This window comes from Panthera uncia, assembly GCF_023721935.1.
Source record: "Panthera uncia isolate 11264 chromosome A1 unlocalized genomic scaffold, Puncia_PCG_1.0 HiC_scaffold_17, whole genome shotgun sequence".
In the NCBI taxonomy this organism is placed as follows: domain Eukaryota; kingdom Metazoa; phylum Chordata; class Mammalia; order Carnivora; family Felidae; genus Panthera; species Panthera uncia.
Window position 1 is genome coordinate 88,758,139 of NW_026057577.1, and position 19,020 is coordinate 88,777,158.

At 38.4% G+C, this 19,020-nt stretch overlaps 1 long non-coding RNA gene and 1 pseudogene across 1 annotated transcript in view; both read left to right on the forward strand.

The window, feature by feature from the left end:
- Window positions 1-19,020, forward strand: part of LOC125934402 (uncharacterized) — a 43,650-nt gene that overhangs the window by 10,618 nt on the left and 14,012 nt on the right. The window lies entirely within an intron of this gene.
- LOC125934400 (density-regulated protein-like) lies at window positions 12,052-12,960 on the forward strand (annotated as a pseudogene).

The following is a 19,020-nucleotide window of genomic DNA, read 5'->3' on the forward strand; positions in this document are numbered from 1 at the left end:
GAATATGGCCAGAGTCGCAAAAGATGAGTCCGCAAACAAAATGCAGTTAAGTGAAAGTCCTCATACTTGAGTAGGAATGAGGCCCCAACTCTAGAATGGAGCTTCTTTTTGTTACGATAATTGCTAACGACTACGTGCATAAAGTCAGCTAAGCAAGTGTGTTAATCAATTTAATGGTTTAGGTTTCCAAGGTTGAATTTTGAGTTAATTGGTGTCTACAACACTAGGAAGGGTTAGGTGTGAAGGGGGGTCAGGCCCTGGACAATGTTAATGGCTGCGTAAACATGTCCTAAGGCCTTGCACCTTCTCCAGCCCTTCCCTTTTGAAGTCTTTTCCTTTGATGCTTCTCTCCTGCATCTCCCACAATATGGCAGGGTCAGTGCCTACAGAGCTGCTTTTGTTATCCCACAGCTAGCCAGCTCAGATTTCTCCCATGCCTTAGAGAACACTTTGTCCTTCCTGAGGGACTCCAGGTATAAACTCCCAGTTTCAGGTCACTCCTAGCTTTTCCACTGGACTGCTTTAGTAGGCAGGCCCTCAGTGCTGCCTACTAAATACATAACTTTATTTAAATAATTTTCTTATCTTTTCCCCTTTTCCATCCCTGTTTCTAATTTGCTGAGATATCAAGTAGGGCCAAATCTTTATAAAAATTGTGTTTTCTCCTCTATGTTTAAGGATGATACATCCTCATTTTGAGAAAATTAAAGCAATTTAGAATGGTTATAAAACAATGTGCAACCACATCACACTTTGATAACTTTTCTAGACATCTCTGAATGGTGAATACTCACAGGTGCAAACCACACAATTTTAGACAAATAGGATCATACTATGCACATTGTATTGCAATTGGCTTTCTTAAAAAAAAAATATGTCCTTAAAGTTTTCTGTGGATATAGATTCACATTATCCATTTTACTGGGTCATAATATTTTTTTTTTTTTTAAAATTTTTTTTTTTCAACATTTTTAATTTATTTTTGGGACAGAGAGAGACAGAGCATGAATGGGGGAGGGGCAGAGAGAGAGGGAAACACAGAATCGGAAACAGGCTCCAGGCTCCGAGCCATCAGCCCAGAGCCCGACGCGGGGCTCGAACTCACGGACCGCGAGATCGTGACCTGGCTGAAGTCGGACGCTTAACCGACTGCGCCACCCAGGCGCCCCAGTGGCTCATAATATTTTAAAAATAGTATGACATTGTTTTCTTATTTAATAGAAAAGCACAAAGAAACAAAAAAGTGTATCACATTCTCTCAACCCTGATAGCCTACACTGAACAGTTTGTAAAATTAAAAACACATCTGTGAGATTAGGAAATTCGTGCTACAAAAAGTTACAAAATAAAAAGTGAAAGTTGAGAGCCACCCACACTTTCCTAGTTTATTCTTCCCAAGGCTAAATGCCTTTAATTTCTAGTGAATCCTTCAAAACATGCAAAATCACTTACATATATGTATTTCTATCTTTCTAATTTTTGTGTTTTTTTTTTTAAATACAAAACAGATCAGTATATAGAGTTATTTATGTTGCTTTTTTGTTTTGTTTGTTGTATTTGGGGGATCATTCCTTAACTGCAAGGTAAATGTATCTTTTGAACAGCTGCGTAAAAAGTCATTTGTTAGGATGTGCCATAATTTACTTAGTTCCCTGTGATGGATATTCTGATTGTTTCCAGGGTTTTGCTTGTTTATTATGCAGTTTTGATTCTACTATTATCAATAATGTTGCAAAAATCATCTTTGTACTTATCTTAACAAGTCCTGCCAGCATATCCATAGAGAAAATCTTAAGCATTGGGGATTGGATTACAGGGTGTATGTGTTTTACATGTTGGTAGAAATCGCCAAATCATCATCCAGAACGGTTACACCAAATACCATTACAACAAAAGTGTTTGAGAGTGCTTGTTTCCTAAAATTCCACAAGCATTAGTTATCAGGCTTTTTAGGTGTTGCCAATCAAATAAATTAAAATTGTTATCTTGTTCTGATTTGCATTTACTTTATTATGAATGAATTTGAGATAGTTTTGAAATGTTCATTGGCTGTTTGTAGTTTTTCCTTGAAACTGTTCATTCATTCACTGTATTTTTTTCCTCCTAGGCTGTTCATCTTTTTTAATAACTGTCACTAGAATTTGTGTGAATAGATAACATTTATTGAGCAAGGAATTACATTGCTTGGATAATTTATTCAACTAATTACCTAATAATGAACAGTTAGAATGTTTAGAATATCACACTACAGTTTCAAGCTTCATGTACTTGCATCTTTATGCTCTGAATAAAATATGTCTTTAAGTTAGATTTCCAGAAGTAGAATTGCTGGTTTAAAGCCCAATTCCTTGTCAAAACATTCAAAATAGCATTGTTTGATGGGGGAATAGTCCAAGTTAGGAAGTGGGAGCAAAGAAAGAGGCACTAAATAGGAGATCCTGATTGCAAGGCTAATCTGCTCTAAATTAGAATTGAACTAAAAGGCTAATTGGTGATGTTATCATCCTAGCTGCTTTCATCAATAAGTTTCTTAAAATCCTGAATCTCCTTTGCTATTTGGTGCCTCCTGGGCGTCTGCAAATTCTCTGGAAGGAAAAAAAGAAAAAATGTCATTTTCAAGTGAAATAATAGTATTAAAACATAATCATACGCACATTTTGAATCATTGTATGGCCATGCAGTTTTAATGTTGGCTTTGCATTTCTGTTTACAATTATCTGGGTGGTGCACATGGTTTAAAGGAACATTTGGCATTAAGGTAATTTATGAATTTAAATTGATTGGAGGAAAGTAGTGGGAGACTTGAATAAGCTTACCTATAGGACTGGTTCAGTTTAAGAACCTGAGTTCAAGCTGAGTTCAAGAGAAGCTGTGCACAAAGCAATCCATTAAATTAGGATAATTTAGGAAGTGATTTGGGGGAGGATGAATTGCATAAATCTTGTCTTTGTACCTAATAACTGTTTCATTAGCAGGTAGTATAGTAGAAAATACAGAGCAAAGAAATTTACATTTCTGATTGGAGTTATAATTGGACTAGGATACCAGTTCAGGCCAAATTGCATTAATGACCACAATGCCAACCTTAGTTTTACAGGGGTTATTAGGTAACACTACGTTAAACCAGGCTTTCCAGGATTACTTGGGCAGTATGAGGTCTGCCTTGATATCTGCAAAGTTAAGAAGTGAAGTTATTCTCACCACTTTGTACAATATTATTACCTGAACAGACGTTTTGTGCATTCATATTTTTGACAGACAAAATCAAATAGGCAAAAATTGGTTTGCTCTCATTTTTTGTTCTAATATGCATTTATTATGAATATATATATATACACACATATAATGTTAATAATGTTAATCTATTTTTTTTTTTTTTTTTTTTTTACCAGCGTTACTTTTTTTTTTAATGTTTATTTTTGAGAGAGAGAGAGAGAGAGATTGAAAGAGAGAACATGATTAGGCAAGGGGCAGAGAGAGAGGGAGATACAGAATCCGAAGCAGGCTCCAGGTTTTGAGCTGTCAGTGCAGAGCCTGATGTGGGGCTCCAGCTCACAAATGAGAGATCATGACCTGAGCCGAAGTCAGACGCTTAACTGAGTCACTCAGGCACCCCTCCTTTTGAAAACAATCCAAGATAACAAAACCCTTTCTTTTGAAAACAATCCTTGAAAACACCCTTTCTTTTGAAAACAATCCAAGATAAAAATCTGCCATTTAAATTTTCTATTGTCTTTGTTACCTCCACAAGTATATTCAGTTTTACATACTTACAACAATGTTATAGCTAGCGTTTTGAATTTTACATTTCATTTAACATATACCATAATTATTTTCCCATTTTGTTTGTCTGTTTTTATTCTTAATGTTTATTTATTTTTGAGAGAGAGACGACAGAGTGCAAGCAGGGGAGGGTCAGAGAGAGCGGGAGACACAGAATCCAAAGCAGGCTCCAGGCTCTGAGCTGTCAGCACAGAGCCTGACGCAGGGCTCAAACATGAATGGGGAGTTTGTGACCTGAGCCAAAGTCAGATGCTTAACCGACTGAGCCACCCAGGCACCCCAATCTGTTTTTATTCTGATTTTCTGTTGCGTCATGCATTTTCCCTTGACCACCATCATGTAACCAATGTTTGCGTAGGTATGTGAGTCCACACATTTTTCTCCATAACTATGTAAGCATTTACAAAGATATAGATACATGCATACACATATAAATAAATATATAAAATATATATTAAAAGATTGTTAATTGTCATTTACTTTTACAGAAGTATGGTCATAAATTATATCTATTTCTCAGTTACATCCTTTCTTGTTTAATTCATTAGGACAGCCGGACAGATCAACTTGATTTTTTTTTTTAACATGAAATTTATTGTCAAATTGGTTTCCATACAACACCCAGTGCTCATCCCAACAGGTGCCCTCCTCCATGCCCATCACCCACTTTCCCCTCCCGCCTACCCACCACCAACCCTTAGTTTATTCTCAGTTTTTAAGAGTCTCTGATGGTTTGCCTCCCTCCCTCTCTCTCTTTTTTTTCTTCCCTTCCCCTCTCCCATGGTCTTCTGTTAAGTTTCTCAGGATCCACGTAAGAGTGAAAACATATGGTATCTGTCTTTCTCTGTATGACTTATTTCACTTAGCATCACACTCTCCAGTTCCATCCACGTTGCTACAAAAGGCCATATTTTATTCTTTCTCATTGCCAAGTAGTATTCCATTGTATATATAAACCACAATTTCTTTATCCATTCATCAGCTGATGGACATTTAGGCTCTTTCCATAATTTGGCTATTGTTGAGAGTGCTGCTATAAACATTGGGGTACAAGTGCCCTATGCATCAGCACTCCTGTATCCTTTGGGTAAATTCCTAGCAATGCTATTGCTGGGTCATAGGGTAGGTCTATTTTTAATTTTTTGAGGAACCTCCACACTGTTTTCCAGAGTGGCTGCACCAGTTTGCATTCCCACCAACAGTGCAAGAGCATTCCTGTTTCTCCATATCCTCTCCAGCATCTATAGTCTCCTGATTTTAGCCACTCTGACTGGTGTGAGGTGGTATCTCAGTGTGGTTTTGATTTGTATTTCCCTGATGAGGAGTGATGTTGAGCATCTTTTCATGTGCCTGTTGGCCATCTGGATGTCTTCTTTAGAGAAGTGTCGATTCATGTTTTCTGCCCATTTCTTCACTGGGCTATTTGTTTTTCGGGTGTGGAGTTTGGTGAGTTCTTTATGGATTTTGGATACTAGCCCTTTGTCCGATATGTTGTTTGCAAATATCTTTTCCCATTCCGTTGGTTGCCTTTTAGTTTTGCTGATTGTTTCCTTTGCAGTGCAGAAGGTTTTTTCTTCATAAGGTCCCAGTAGTTCATTTTTGCTTTTAATTCCCTTGCCTTTGGAGATGTGTCAAGTAAGAAATTGTTGCGGCTGAGGTCAGAGAGGTTTTTTTCCTGCTTTCTCCTCTAGGGTTTTGATGGTTTCCTCTCTCACATTCAGGTCTTAATCCATTTTGAGTTTATTTTTGTGAATGGTGTAAGAAAGTGGTCTAGTTTCATTCTTCTGCATGTTGCTGTCCAGTTCTCCTAGCACCATTTGTTAAAGAGACTGTCTTTTTTCCATCGTATATTCTTTCCTGCTTTGTCAAAGATTAGTTGGCCATACATTTGTGGGTCCAATTCTGGAGTCTCTATTCTATTCCATTGCTCTATGTGTCTGTTTTTGTGCCAATACCATGCTGTCTTAATTATTACAGCTTTGTAGTAGAGGCTAAAGTCTGGGATTGTGATGCCTCCCGCTTTAGTCTTCTTCTTCAATATTTCTTTGGCTATTCGGGGTCTTTTGTGGTTCCATACAAATTTTAGGATTGCTTGTTCTAGCTTCGAGAAAAATGCTGGTGTAATTTTGATTGGGATTGCATTGAATGTGTAGATTGCTTTGGGTAGTATCAACATTTTAACAATATTTATTCTTCCAATCCATGAGCATGGAATGTTTTTCCATTTCTTTGTGTCTTCTTCAATTTCCTTCATAAGCTTTCTATAGTTTTCAGCATACAGATCTTTTGCATCTTTGGTTAGGTTTATTCCTAGGTATTTTATGATTCTTGGTGCAATTGTGAATGGGATCAGTTTCTTTATTTGTCTTTCTGTTGCTTCATTATTAGTGTATAAAAATGCAACTGATTCTGTACATTAATTTTGTATCCTGTGACTTTGCTGAATTCATGTATCAGTTCTAGCAAACTTTTGGTGGAGTCTATCGGGTTTTCCATGTATAATATCATGTCATCTGGAAAAATCAACTTGATTTTTTTAATAGCAACATAGTTAGCTATATTATAGATGTACACATTATTCATCAATAGAGGGTTCCTCCATTGATGGACTTTTAAGTTTTCAAGTTTGTTTTTAAGTTTACTTATTTTTTTTGGGGGGGGGAGGGGCAGAGAGAAGGGAGAGGGAGAATCCCAAGCAGCTCTGCACTATCAGGGCAGAGCCCGACGTGGGGCTCTATCTCATGAACCGTGAGATCATGATCTGAGCCAAAATCCAGAGTCGGAGACTCAACTGACTGAGCCACCCAGGTGCCCCAGTTCTCAAGTTTTTTGTTATTACAAACAATGCCACAATAAATATTCTTGGGGCACCTAGGTGGCTCAGTCAGCTAAGTGTCTGACTCTTGATTTTGGCTCAGGACATGATCTCACGGTTTGTGAATTCTAGCCCTGCACTGGGCTCTGCACTGACCGTGTGGAGCCTGCTCCAGATTCTCTGTCTCCCTCTTTCTCTGCCCCTCCCCTGCTCTCTCTCTCTCTCAAAAATAAAGAAACATTAAAAAATATTCTCACAGATTCATTCTTAGATTGTTAGGACTAAGATCCCTAGATCAGAGGGTATATATATTTTTTGTTTTTAATGTATAATGCCATATTACTTTAAAAAGCTGTGTGTAGACCTTATTTGGATCTTGATTCAAATAAACTATAAAATTGAGTATATTTATAAGACAACTGGAAATTTGAACACTGACTAGATAATTCATTAAATTAAGGAATGGGGGCATTTTTTAGGTGTGATAATGGTAGAGATACATACTGAAATATTTATGGATGAAATAATTTATTTCTACTAGAGGGAGAGAAGTGGACTGAAGCTGATATAATGGGAATTCATTATACCATTGTCTTCTTTTATATATGTTTGAAATTCATAATAATAATAATAAAAGCTACAAAAATTCATATTATATAATGTGTGAGAAAACCTGTTCCTTACATTTCCCTTAGCACCAGATATTATCACTTTTTTTATTTTTGTCAATCTCATGCATGAAAAAAGATATTTGTTGCTATAATTTGTATTTACCTTACTACTAGTGATGAGGAAAACAAAGGCAAGAGAAATGCAGCTTAAATTAAATCTCCTTACAGCTTGCAGCTCACTGATAGACACTTGAAACATACAGAACGTGACCTTCCTCAAGCAAGTCATGGCTGCCTTAGTGCCTTAATGTTTTTGTTTTTATTAAAGACTAAAAGTAACCTTATCTTAACAGCCAGCCCCTCAAGGTCCTGAAAGCCTTGCTTCCCAATTCCTTAGAAACTTACTTTATTTCTATCTCCCTCCCTCCACAAACCTAAAAATATATAATCATTCACTCCTCACAGCCCCAGTTGTGCAGCTCTTTCTGCCCACGGGTCCTGTCCCCGTGATTTAATAAAATCACTTTTTCACACCAAAGATGTCTCAAGAATCCTTTCTTCGCCATTTGCTCACGAACCTCATCACTAGATTATCTTGAGAAAGTGTAAAGCTTCCTTACTGGCAGCTAGCAGCCAGGCCATGATGCTCTCAAAAGAACATAAACAAACTCACTAGACTATAAGTAAGAGGTACACAAGGCTACTCTGTGACCATTTCTAGAACAAGACATAAAAACAATAAAATATCCTCTACTTCTGACTTAACTGAGTGACAGCTGCTCCTTTACCAATGACAACAGGTGCCTTGCTTTAATCCTCCTACTTCCAGATAAAAATTGTTCAGCTATCCAGCCACTAAATTGCCCCAACTTTTTGACAACCTCCAATCCATAACTGGTCCTTACTTCTTTGACTTTTCAGGGAATAATCTAGTACAAGTCCAAATAATATGAGAAACTCCTTCCGAGGTTCTCTTGCTGAGGCCTCTACAGGTTCCTCTGGAGTACTTTCTCCCTTGCTGTGGGAAGGTAAATCTAACTTTTTTATTATGGATATTGTTATGCCCAGAATTTGTGATCCCCAAAGACCACTAGGGAGCCGAGTCTGATGCAAAAGCAAAGAGCCTTTATTCGAGCTAGCTCGAGCTCAATCCCCTACCTGCACCGACGCAGCGGTGAGATACCAGGGAAAGAGAGCGAGTTTCAAAAGGACAAAGGTTTTATTGGGGCCTAGGGGCAGTTGGTGAGGTAATGGCTATGGCCTCAGCTGATTGGCTGGGGAAGGGTCCTGGGGAAGGGTCCGAGTCCTGTTAGGCAGGTGAGGGGGGTGTTACTCAAGGGGAGGAGGTGTGGTCAAGGTGAAGGACACAGAACAAGATGGAGTCGGCTGGCGTAGGCCCGCCCTTTCAGATATTTTCCTGGAGGCCTTTGATCAGCGGGCTTTATTTAAAGCAATCTTGTCAAAGTTTATCATCCATTTGGATTTCCTCTTTTTTGGGACATTCTCCCAGTTCAGTGGGTAGTTCTGAAATTTTCCCTTTTGTTTGAGAGTCAGTCCCATTATTTACCTTCCCCATTCTTCTCTAGGAGCCATAGGTGCTACTTCTTAGAAGAGGTAAGAGATATGGATTATTATTCGAGTTGGATCACTGCGGGTTTGATGGCATTAGCAAGAGTCTTCAGGATCTTATTAATTCACCAGGAATGCTACTGGGAGCTAAGCTAAGTTGGATCTCTCCATTTGCTTCAGACTCTTCAGGTTATTTTCTTGGCCACCAGTCTAGTTTGGCTAATGTTGATGACGTGCGTGTATACCATTTATGCTCATTTCATTAGGTATTAAGGGAGAAAATTCATCTTAACTCGGAAGTCTGACATTTATATTAGATTTTGCTTTATATATTCATAAACTCTGATGTGAGATACATAAAAATGCAATACTTTTTTGTTAATTGTTCTTTTATTGATATGAAACACTACTACTTGTCTCTTTTAGTGCTTTCCTCTTGAATTCTACTGTTTGTTACATTAACATTGTAACATACATAACATAATCTTTTGTTTGGTGTGCTGGGAAAATATTTTGATCTTTAAACCCATGTGTTTTCATCCAGTATGTAACTCTCTATTCAGATGACTAGACTCTGAGTCATCCTCTGCCTTAAGGGAGGTTGTCCCAATAGAACCAGAATACAAAAGAGGCAAATTCTTGGCTTGCGAATTTCAAAGCTGGGGCCTAGGTGTAAGACACCCGGAGCCAGTTTCTTCCCCCTCACTCAGAGGAGAGAAGAACCAAGTCATCTTCTGTTTGGTCTATGCTATTTTCTTAGGTGTTACTTCTCTCTTTTGTGGGATGTGTGTGTGTGTGTGTGTGTGTGTGTGTGTGTGTGTGTGTGATTTTTGATGTTAGTTTTCCTCAAGTGTTTTGTCATTCTAGGTTGAGTATTCATCTTAATTTTTGACGTACCCTTTTAGCCTATTGTGAGTGCTGAATCTATTACATCTTTTTTTTTAATACTTATTTTTGAGAGAGAGAGAGAGAGAGAGAGACAGGCAGAGCATAAGCAGGGGAGGGGCAGCGAGAGAGGGAGACATAGAGTCCCAAGCAGGCTCTAGGCTCTGAGCTATCAGCACAGAGCCTGATGCAGGGCTCGAATTCACAAGCTGTGAGATCATGACCTGAGCCAAAGTTGGACACTTAACCTACTGAGCCACCCAGATGCCCCTGTATATCACATCTTGTTGCCAGGAAAGAATTTGGACTTGTTGCTGGATGGGATATATTCTTTAGTATCTAGAATGAGAACTGGGGACAACCGTATTATTACCATGGGCACTGCAATGCTTTGCCTCTTTTAGGTGCTTCTATTGACATTTCTTTTACTGCAGTTGCTTGACAAAAGCTGGGGAGGATTACCTTACCAGTTGCCCATGTCTTGTTCTGATTTCCCCATATCCACTGTCTCTGGGGCTGGAGAAACTTAAAGTTGCTCTCACCTTTTGCTTCAGTTTTTTTCTCTGCAGACTACTCAGCCTAATCTGGAGCCAATGCAGAGTTAGTTAGGGGGTATAGTCCCCCCCACCCCCAACACTGCTTTTTGTCAGGGTTGGAAATGCACAGTCTGGGATGCTTCCAACCAGGGGAAGGACTAAGATGCTGAAAGAGTCAGTTTTTATAACTGAACAGCATCTCCTCTGGCCCAGTTCCATGCTTGAGCAGTTCCAGGATCTGGATCCCCTGGGTATTCTGGAGGGTTCTTGGATTTTGTTCCAAATCCCTTCTCCAGCTCCCTGGGGGCTGAGGGAGTCTACCCAGTGCTTCAAGTGTGCAGAATGTGCCTTATTTTGATAAGATATATTTTCCTGGGGGAAGATCAGGACTGGACACATGCTGCTTTGTCCCTGACTGTTTCAGGTGGATTTCTGCAACTGGTAGGCAGATATGACTTCCAACTAAGTTGGTGCCCACCTGTGTCCATTGCTCTTCTCTTTAGGAGACCCTTGCTTTTTGGTTAATGGGAGCTGCTGCTGACACTTGGGCAGCTTTTTGTTTGGGAAGTTAGAAATGGTAAACAGGCAAGATGGGTAACTGTAGGCCTTTCCCCAGGGCCAGGTATTAGCATTGCAGATATGGCTCTTCAGTTCTAGTTAGTAAGGTGATGCCCAGGGAGAGAAGGAATTGTGCCAACTAAAGAAAGATTCTTTCTTATTTATGATTTTCCCCACCAGCAGGAGGTTTTCAAAGCACTGCATCTGTTTTAGAAGGCTCTGTGCTAATTATCATTATAATAATTATTATAATCGTAATGTGAATTTAAATTTCATTCATAATCTCAGGTGTGCATAAAATGTAATTTTATTTATTTTTAGTACCTCTTCAATTTCTGACTCTGCATCCTCATTCTGCATAATGGAAGACAACTCCTTGCCAACTGAGGTTGGACCCCAGTAATCTTGGTCAGCCTCTGCTAACAAACTTGGACATTGTCCAACTCCCCCAGATTCAGTGATGGCCTTTACTGGAGCCTGCTTCAAACTTTGCTCATTGCCCTATAAAAGAATTTTGAACATCTATGTAACTCCTTGCTCAATTTTTAATTGACATTTAAACTTTTCATCATAAATTTAAATCATTATAAAAGATTTATTAGCATACTGCATATATTGATATTTAAAAATCGAACTATTATCCCATACTTTTAAATATATATAAATACTATAACAATTTAATTTAATTTAATTTAATTTAATTAAAAATACCTTAGGGGCACCTGGGTGGCTCAGTCCATTAAGTGTCCAACTCTTGGTTTTGGCTCAGGTCATGGTCTCATGGTCATGAGATGGAACACCAAGTCAGGCTCTGCTCTGGTCATGGAACGTGCTTAAGGTTTTCTCTCTCTTTCCCTCTGACCCTCTCCCTTGCTCATGTGTATGCTCGTGCTCCCTCTCTCTCTCAAAAAAAAAAAAGTTAAAAAAAATACCTTAATATTTTGGAGTGCTTGGATGGCTCAGCCAGTTGAACATCTAGCTTAGGTTCAGGTCATGCTCTCTCGGTTCATGGGTTTGAGCCTCGCCATCCGGCTCTGTGCTGACAGCTCAGAGCCTGGAGCCTGCTTCAGATTCTCTGCCTTCACCTTTCTCTGCCCCTCCCCTGCTTACATTCTCTCTCTCTCTCTCTCAAAAATAAATCATTAAAAAAAATTTTTTAATACCTTAATATTTTAAGAGGAGGAACCAGGTAAAGATGCCTGCTTTCACCACTTTTGTTAAGCATTATACTTGAGGTCCTATCCAGAGTAATAAAGCAAGGCAAAGAAAAATAAAAAGGTTGCAGATTGGAAATAAAGAAGTAAAACTGCCTTGAGACGGGCTTTCAGGTGGCCCTGGTCGGGGAAGAGGAGTTGCATATATCGCTTCAGCTGGCATTTTGTGAGATGGCTGCTGATATTTCTGAATCCAGTGGGCATGATTGCAAAGGAGAGCCGAGGGGCAATACCAAGTTACATGAAGACTACCCACTTTGAGTCCTCTACTGTGGAGTCTGTTCATTACTAACAGAGTACTGTGAATATATGCCTGATGTCGCTAAATGTCGACAGTGGTTAGAGAAGAATTTTCCAAGTGAGTTTGCAAAACTTACTGTAGAAAATTCGCCCAAACAAGAAGCTGGAGGTAGTGAGGGTCAAGGCACAGCAGGGGAAGAAGAAAAGAAGAAAAGCAGAAGAGAGGTGGAAGGGGTCAAATAGAGCAAAAAAAGAAGACTGTACCACAAAAGGTTATGATAGCCAAAATTCCCAGAGCAAAGAAGAAATAGGTAACAAGAGTATGTGGCCTTGCAACTGTGAAATTGATCTAAAAGAAGCACAAAGATATTTTGCTCAAAAAGTCTCCTGTGGTGCCTCAGTAACAGGAGAGGATGAAATCATCATTCAGGGAGACTTTACAGATGACATAATTGATGTCATTCAGGAAAAATGGCCAGAGGTGGATGATGATAGCATCAAAGATGTTGGAGAAGTAAAGAAGTGATTTTGAAAATTTCTTTCTAGGGGCGCCTGGGTGGCTCAGTCGGTTAAGCGTCTGACTTCAGCTCAGGTAATGATCTCACGGTCTGTGAGTTCGAGCCCCACGTCGGGCTCTGTGCTGACAGCTGGGAGCCTGGAGCCTGCTTTGGATTCTGTGTCTCCCTCTCTCTCTGACCCTCCCCCGTTCATGCTCTGTCTCTCTCTGTCTCAAAAATAAATAAACATTTTTAAAAAACGAAAAAAAAAGAAATTTCTCTCTATTTAATGATTTGAACTGAGAGTTGATATGGCCAAAGGGAGAGAGGCCTTTTAAAAAAATGTATATTTATCCTACAGTAAAACTGTAGACTACCCTCACCCTTGGCATTTTCACCGTTCTGTTCTGTATCTGTTCTGTATCTGTTTTTTTTTTTTTTTTTTTTTTTATTGCCAAAGTCTAATAAACAGGGGAGACTGTCATGCTTATGCATGAAACAGAATTTAGTCAAATAAAAATTTTTGGTCATTTGGTACTGACTTTTCTCTTTCTCTTTTTAACTTTTTATTTTTGAAAAACATTCGATTTTTTTTTGTGCAAAGCCTTTCTGTTTACTACCTTAAAATAATCATGATTTAATGAGTTAATTTTCTTAAAAATAGTCATGATTTAATTAAATCATGATTTAAAGCTGAGTAATGTTTTAAAGAATTTGAATTTTGGCTTCATCACCATTAATGATTATCTCCTTGCTTCTTTGGTGTGATAGTTTTGAGATGCTTGGGCATCTAATAGATTTGTGGTTGAATTTGCCTCATTGTTACCAAACAAGTCCACTTGGTGGTCACATTAACTTAACGTTGGTAGGAGTTGTTCAGTTCTGGAGATTATTTGGTAAAGTATACTAAAGCCTTAAAACCATCTGTAGTCTAACCCAGTAAGCCACTTAGTTGACATTATCCTAAAGATAGAATCATTCTTGCTTAGAACTGTGGGTGAGGGTGTTCATCACAATGTTACTTATAAAGAAATTGCAACTGATATAAATGAACAATTGGGAAATGGTTAGAGAATGATGGTGTACCATATGGTAGAATTTTCAGATATTTTTAAATATTTTCCAAGGGTACTTTGGAAACATGTTTGATGATGTTAAGTAGGGGGTCGGATCCCAAATCTGTTTTATGCATTATTATCACCATTGTTTTGAGTGAAAGACCATTCAAAGATGCTGCAAGTTCTTGTTCTAGCTATAAATTCTGAGAGTAAAATTCTACCCAACTGAAAAGAATATACACCCATGCTGTCTCTATATATATAGGTAGTCTGGGAAATAACAATTGAAATGAGTCTTTCTCAAGAGAAACAGTGACAATGAATTTTAATGAATGCACTAAATGAATTTAAACTTTGTTTTTATAAGGGTCTTAAATCAGGTGCTACAAATAGAAAAGAAGACTCCTGGTATTTTAAATTGCTATAGACACCTTTAAGAAAGTTAGAACCCATTGTTTATTGCCCTGCAAATTACAACCTTGAATAAATGAGTGGTTTTTTTAAATAATTAAAATCTTAGAAAAAATGTGTAATAAAGATACAAATTAAGAAAATGAAATTCTGCATTAACTGTGAATTTTACTAAATATGAATATCTGATGAAGCAAATTTATCCATCAAGACCATTTGGTACGTGTTGTATATGTATTCTGTTAGTGTTGGAAGATGTGTATGTGCCTGTATCAACCATGTGACTTCATGTAAAGATTCTGAATGTTCACAGTTCTTGGCAAATGCAGTTTAAATCCATATAAAGCCAGTAGTGGATGTTACTGCAGGATAGGGTAATGGAGGGTTAAAATTGTCCTAGTGTAAACAAGCAAGCAAAAAAAAAGAAGTAAAACTGTCTTAATTCACAAATGAAGACCACTCAAGTGAAAATAGGCTATTTATTCAGAATTTGTTATAGCAGGTAGCCACAAACACTTGGCTTTGGGAGAGACTAAGAGTCAGACAGGGGCCAGGAAAGTTTTCTAATGAAAAAAAGGGAAAGCTTTCAGCATGCACTGATTGAAGGCTCTTGGCATGGGGAAGCTAGAGATGGGTTAACTAGAAGTCGGCATCTTATGTGATGGTTTGGGGAGCATATTTATCTTTTTCTCGTTGGTCTTGAGTTAGAAGCAAGATAAAAGAAATAGGGAAGTTGGCTGTCACTGATCGAGTTCTGACCATTCTGGGTTGATTGCTTCAGAGGTTGTAATTTGGCTTCCTAGAGTGGTTGCTGCAGGGGTTGTGGGTCAGAGTTCTGTTGTTATATATGGTCTGGCTTTTGTCTGTTTGTATATCCAGTCATTCAGACAACATGAACATATATGTAGAAAATCCAGAAGAATCTACAAAAACACTTTAATAAGTGAGTTTAGCAAGGTCTCATGATATAAGGTCATTACATAAAAATTAATTCTATGGAAATAATTAATTCATAGAAATAGAAGCAGATTAGTAGTTGCCAGGGGCTGGGAGGGTGGAAATGGGGTGGAATAAGTATGGAGTTTCTTTTTTTTTTTATGTAGGCTCCATGACCAGTGCAAAACTCAACATGGGCTTGAACTCAAAACCCCAATATCAAGACCTGAGCTGAGATCGAGTCAGATGCTTAACTGACTGAGCTACCCAGGCACCCTGAGTATAGAGCTTCTTTTTGGAGTGATGTAGATGTTATGGAATTAGATAGTGATAATGACTGCACCACCTTGTGAATATACTAAAACCACTGAACTATATTCTTTAAAAGGGTGAATATTATGGTATATTATGGTATGTGAATATTATGGTATGTGAATTATATTTCAATAAAAAGCTTTAATTGTATTTATATATAGTAGCAATAAGCAATTGAAATTGAAAATGTAAATAAATCACATATAGTAGCATCAATAGATATGAAATACTAAGGGATAAATTCAACTAAATATGTGCAAGACCTGTACACTGAAAACTTTAAACAGTGTAAAATTTCAGAGAAATTAAAGAAGACGTAAATAAATGGAGAAATAAACTATATTCATGAATTCAAAGATTCAGTATTATTATGATGTCAGTTCTCTGCAAATTGATTTATATAGAGTCAATGCAGCCCTAATCCTGGCAGGCTTTGTTTTGTAGACTAACTAGCTGATTCTAATACGATTCAGAGGAGAAAAAACAGTTTTGAAGAAGAAAAGTTGGAGGATAGAGGGATCTGCATACACCCTGCCAGGTTCTACCACTTATTAGCTGTATGTCCTTGATCAAGCCTTTTCACCATCCTGGCCTTGGTTTCTTGATCAGTGAAAAGGGAATAATAATAGTATTTAAGACTTACATAGGATTTCTGAGAGGATTAACTGAGATGATACATATAAAGCACTTAGGAAAGTACTTGGAACACAGTAAGCCTTCAAATGTATTGTTACTGTTGTTGTCTCTTCCTTGACCAGGCTGGGCATTCAGGGGATGTACAGGGGAGCTTCTGGAAACCCAAGCGTTCTCCCTGCCTCCTTGCCCAGATGTAGCATGCTGCCCTTTTTACTGCATGCCCCTGTCCACTGGTACAGGAGACATCTATGGGGTACTACTCTCAAATGCCACACTAGAGGTGGTACACTTGTCTTATTCTTGAGTCCCTCAAATTTCGGTCGGCATTTTGTTGCCTTCTCCCTCTGCCATAAAGCTACATATAGGGAAGCTGGTGTGGAGCTTGAAGCTACATTGCTTCTCATTTTCTTTGTCTTCTACCCATCTCACATCTGTGGAACTTTGTAGTCTTAGGCTAGGAAGAAAAACCAGTTTCCCCTGTTTGCATGGCCTCAAAAATGATTTCTGTCTCTCACCTGTTAAACATTAGGAAGTGGTGCCTTTGTTCAACAAGGCAGTCATTAGCTCAACATGCTAATTTTTAAAAACTGAATTGGAAGTTTACCTGTAGTGAAATGTGTAAATCTTAACAGTATAATTCAATGAAATTTGACAACCAACACGCCAATAAAGATACAGATTTCCGCTGCCCCAGAAAGTTCCTTCTTGCCACATTCTAGTCAATCCTCAACCACCTTTTCCTAATAGGATACCACGGGTTCTGATTTTTATTGACATTGACGGTTTTAGCTCCTAGGTAAGGCAACTATATCAGGTCTGAGGGAGCAATAAGCCATCTAACGTTTTGAAATAACCACAACAGGGGCACCTGGGTGGCTCAGTCGGTTGAGCGTCCGACTTCGGCTCAGGTCATGATCTCACGGTCCGTGAGTTCGAGCCCCGCGTTGGGCTCTGGGCTGATGGCTCAGAGCCTGGAGCCTGCTTCCGATTCTGTGTCTCCCTCTCTCTCTGCCCCTCCCCCGTTCATGCTCTATCTCTCTCTGTCTCAAAAATAAATAAAACGTTAAAAAAAAAATAAAATAACAAGTGAATGTAAAGTGGACACGTGAAAAATCTAACTTGGAGAAATTTCCCGAAGCATACAAAAGCTATAGTTTTTCTTTTTGCCAGCTGAAGGATGCCCAGTGTGGCAACTACATAAGTACAGTATACAATTCACCTGGGCTGCTGGTTTTGCAATTATGAAATTCTTGGCAGATTTTTCAAATTGGGGGTGGTGTGGGGATTGCATTGCTTCTATTTTCTGCTTATAGCGAGACTTCATTAATATTTTAACTATGGCACTATTTCAAATGTGTGTCATTTTTTAAAAAGTTTGTTTATTTTGAGAGAGAGCGCATGTGAGCGGAGGAGGGGCAGAGAGAGAAAGGGAGAGAGAGAATCCCAGGCAGGCTCTGTGCACTCAGCACAGAGCCTGATGCTGGGCTCAATCCCGTGACCCTGGGATCATGACCTGAACTGAAATCAAGAGTCGGTTGCTTAATGGACTGAGCCACCCAGGCTCCCCAAAACTCACTCTTTAAAATTTTTTTCTTTTTAAACTGAGAATAAACTGAGGGTTGATGGGGGGTGGGAGGGAGGGGAAAGTGGGTGATGGGCATTGAGGAGGGCACCTGTTGGGATGAGCACTGGGTGTTGTACGGAAACCGATTTGACAATAAATTTCATATTAAAATTTTTTTTTCTTTTTAAATGTTTATTTTTGAGAGAGAGAGAGAGAGAGAGAGAGAGAGAGAGAGAGAGATTGAGAGAATGCGAGTGGGAGAAGGGCAGAGAGCAAGGGAGACACAGAATCTGAAGCAGGCTCCAGGCTCCGAGTTGTCAGCACAGAGCCCAATGTGGGGCTTGAACTCAGGAACTGTGAGATCGTGACCTGAGCCGAAGTCAGATGCTTTACTGACTGAGCCACCCAGGTGCCCCAGAAAGTCACTCTTTTAAAGTGTACAATTTAGCATTCTTATATTCTTTATAGAGCAGTGCTCCATCACTACTATCTCCCAGAATTTTTTTCATCACCCCAAAAGAAATTCTGTACCTGTTAGTAATCATGCCCCATTTCCTTTTTTTCAGTCCTTACTGACTGCTAATTTATTTTGTGTCTCTGTGGATTGGTCTATTGTGGACATTTCATATAAGTAGAACTACACAATATGTGACCTTTTGTGTCTGGCTTTTGTCAGTTAGCATTATGTTTTCAGGGTTCATCCATATTGTAACATGTATCAGTACTTTGCTCCTTTTTATGACTAAATAATATTCCATTATATTGATATAGCACATTTTGTTTTTCTGTTCCTCAATGATAGACATTTGGGTTGCTTCTATTCTATTTCTTCTTGAGTCAATTTTGGTAGTTTTTGTCTACTTCTATTTCTTCTTGAGTCGATTTTAGTAGTTTTTCCATTTTGTTTCATCTAGGTTACCTAATTTGTTGACATACGTAGTATTTCCTTATAATTCATTTTATTTCTGTGAGGTCAGTAATGATGTCCCCTCTTTAGTAATTTGAGTTTTCTTTCTCTCTTTTTCTTGGTCAGCTAGCTTTACTTGTCAATTTTATTTGTCTTTGCAAAGAACCAACTTTCAGTCTCATTGATTTGCTCTATTGTTTTCTATTCTCTATTTCATTTATTTTTTGCTCTAATTATTATTTATTTCCTTCTGCTTGCCTTAGGTTTAGTTTGCTCTTCTTTTTCTAGTATTTTAAGGTAGAAAGTTAGTTGAGGTTTTTCTTATTTTTAAATATATATATTTATAGCTATATAAATTTCCCTGTAAGCAATGCCTTAGAGGGAATGTATGGCATAGATTTTGGCATGTTGTGTTTTAATGTTCATTTATAGCTAAGTACTTTCTAATTTCCCTTGTGACTTCTTCTTTGACCCATTGAGGTTTT